We start from the raw sequence: 3,152 nt of genomic DNA, 5'->3' as shown, positions 1-3,152 counted from the left end.
CTTCCATCCGATGTTTCACTCCCCAAGTGAGCCGCAACGGACAGGTGCGCGCTGATCCAAAGCCGGGAACCAGGAACCTCTTCCGGCTCTCCCATGTGGGTGCAGGGTCCCAATACATTGGGCCGTCCTCGACTGCTTTCCCAGGCCACAAGCAGGGAGCTGGATGGGAAGTGGAGCTGCTGGGATTAGAACCGGCACCCATATGGGATCCCAGGGTGGTCAAGGCGAGGACTTTGGCCGCTAGGCCATGCCGCCGGGCCCAGTTTTGTTTGTTTACTTTAAAGGGAACTTTATTTTTCCTATATACAGTCTTAAGAGCTTGATACTTTCCATCCTACCTTTCTACCACCCCCCACTTCCACGGTCTCTTCTTCTATTCTTATTTTAATTTTTGCAGTGGCATGCTTTTGAATGTTAATGATCACAAGATTTACCTTCCGCTAAATAAAGAAGTCAACTGTGGATGGAAAGCCACTGTGTGTCAGAAGTATGAGAGGCCGAAAGCAATCATCACATTTCACATGGTCCAGTACATTCCCATACATTGCATTTTTTGAACTTTGCATATTACCACAAATCAGGAGAAACATATTTGTCATCTTCAGAACTGGCTTATTTCCGTAAGCATAGTCTCCAGTTGCATCGATTATATTGCAAAAGATAGGGTTTCATTTTTTTATGGCTGAGTAGTGGTTTATTATGTAAGCACAGTCTCTTTACTACTCCACTAATGGACATCGGGATTTATTCTACATCTAAGTTGAGCTGCTGTCAACCTGGGCATTACATAACTCCTTCATCTGCTGATTTCATTTGTTTTGGGTAGAGTGGCTGGGTCGTGTGTTAGATCTATGTTTAGATGTCCGAGGAGTTTGCATTCTGCTTTGCAAAAAAGATGGCATTACTTTACATTCCCACCACCAGCAGTGTATTAGGATACTCTTTTCCCGAGAACCTTGCCAGCAAGTATCATTTGGATTTTGGATAATAGCCATTCTACCTGGGGTGAGGTAAAACTCATTGTGGTTTTTCTTTGCATTCCCTGATTTAAGTGCTCCTGAGCTGCTTTTCATATGTCCTGTTGGCCATTTGAATTTCATCCTTTGGAAAAGGTGTGTCCATGCTCGCTGTGGCAGCACATGTACTAAGTTGGAACAATACAGAGAAGACTATCATGACCCCTGTGCAAGGATGATGCGCAAATTCGTGAAGCGTTCCATGTTTTTGATGTTGTGTTTATTTTCATTTCTTCAGAATAGTTTTTCTGTTATTCAATTCTTCACTGACTCGTTGATCACACCATAGTATTATTTTCTCCAAGAAGCTTTTGTGCTTTCTTTCTCATTTCTTTATCAACACATTGGTTATTCAGTAGCATGTTACTTAGCTCCATGGTGCTGTACATCTTTCGTTTTATTTTCATTCATGTTGTTATTTTGTTTTATGGCTTCTCATTTAAGGAAATGTACGGTAATGGCACAATAGGAACTATCATATCCAGTTGTGAAGAAACAATGCAGTAGGCATCTCTACTTCTAAATCAAAGATGGAGTGTCAATGAAACTGTTGGATATATCTTAACAATAGGATGCTGGACTGTCTGCCATTGTCTGCATCAGCAGTGTCAGGACACACAAATAACAGAATGATGGACTTATGAATGCTTATGAATAATATTGTAATAATATGGCAGGTATAGGTTGAGAGGATGGAATATGAGGAGGGGATAGAGGAAATCCCAGAGCCTATGGAATTGTATCATAAAAGTAAAAATAAAATAAAGTACAGGGAAAAAAAAAGAAAAAAAAGCATGTCATTTCCAGAGGGAATTTCTTAACTGGATTTTTTGTTTTGTCATTCAGTTTCATGATCTTATTATATCTCAGACATTAAACCTTCATCACATGTACAATTTGAAAATACATATTCTTCCTTTGTTTACTTTGACAAAAGGTATTAAATCAAGTTAAGAACGTCTGTGTAATTATCATTATAATAGATAAATTAGGTTCTTGGACATGTAGAATAAATAAAAGTAAAATTGTATTGAACTCTGGGAACCAATATGGGAGAAAGAGAAGAAACTGGAAATACTTGATAGAATTTTCTAAGATAGTTTTGAAGAAAAATATTTCCTCCCAGGAAGCTCAAAAACCATTAGCGAGAGTCTGTCTTCCTCTTGGTCTCTGCAAAAAAGTTAGCAAAACCTTAAAATCTGGTATGAGCATTCTGCTGTAAGGTGCAGTGTGGTTCCCAGGGATGCGATGGAATGCTAGTGATGGCTAGCCTGAACAGAACCAAGCACTAGGAAGCACTCTTCAGGTTCTTTTGAAGGTAATTCAAAGAATTGCTAAGAAAAGTGTTGAGGCTCATGATGAAATACTCAGAATGCAGAGACCAAGACTCTGAACAAATAAGGAGACAGAAAGAACAAATCCTTCAAAGTGATTGACAGGATCCCCGCAGTCCATTGTGGAAGTTGATCCGTAGTGATAAAGATATCTTTCACTGTAACAATCAACTGTCTTCTGATACACATACAGTGGATTCATCAATCATAGTTCCCCAAAGAGGCAGAAGACCAAAACGTGAAGGCTCGTTCATAGGAAAGATTGTGTAGTTACAGCAGTGTTGGGAAATATGGCCACCATTTCCCATCAAGAACGTAAGAGGCTGCAACCAGTGAAATCAACATGAGGAGAGGTTAGAGACAGGATAAAATTCTGGTGCAAAAACTGAGATGCAGTAAGGATTTTTTTTATTATTATTTTTTGATACAATTTAGTTGGCAGTGGGCTCTCCCCTCCCCCAGACTCCCTCCCCTCAACTCTCTGTTCTTCTCTCTAGGTTCATAATGTCCATCGTGAATTTTCCCCAAGTCCATCATGCTTCCACTGGAGTAAGTCACAGCAATGTAGGAGAACAACTTTTTGTTGTAGGTTAATTCTTGTATCCTGCGGCCCTAAAGTAGGTACAGTGAGGATTAGGCCTTCATTTTTTTTAATGGGCCGTACTAATAATAGTTATATGTGGGCACTGATTATCTCAGGTGGTTATAAACAATCCAGCTCTTGTGGATGGTTAATTAATGAATTTCATCACAAGTTCTTGTTACATTAGGTACAAGTAAGTAGGAAGTAACATTGATTAAC

At 39.6% G+C, this 3,152-nt stretch overlaps 1 non-coding gene across 1 annotated transcript; it reads left to right on the top strand.

The window, feature by feature from the left end:
* Positions 1 to 1,120: 1,120 nt before the first annotated feature.
* Positions 1,121 to 1,226, top strand: LOC118759469 (U6 spliceosomal RNA). The gene has a single exon (XR_004996204.2). It is a non-coding gene; the product is annotated as a U6 spliceosomal RNA (small nuclear RNA).
* Positions 1,227 to 3,152: the final 1,926 nt, after the last annotated feature.

The sequence above is a fragment of the Ochotona princeps genome, chromosome 13, assembly GCF_030435755.1.
Source record: "Ochotona princeps isolate mOchPri1 chromosome 13, mOchPri1.hap1, whole genome shotgun sequence".
In the NCBI taxonomy this organism is placed as follows: domain Eukaryota; kingdom Metazoa; phylum Chordata; class Mammalia; order Lagomorpha; family Ochotonidae; genus Ochotona; species Ochotona princeps.
This window is presented reverse-complemented; position numbering and strand designations above follow the sequence as displayed.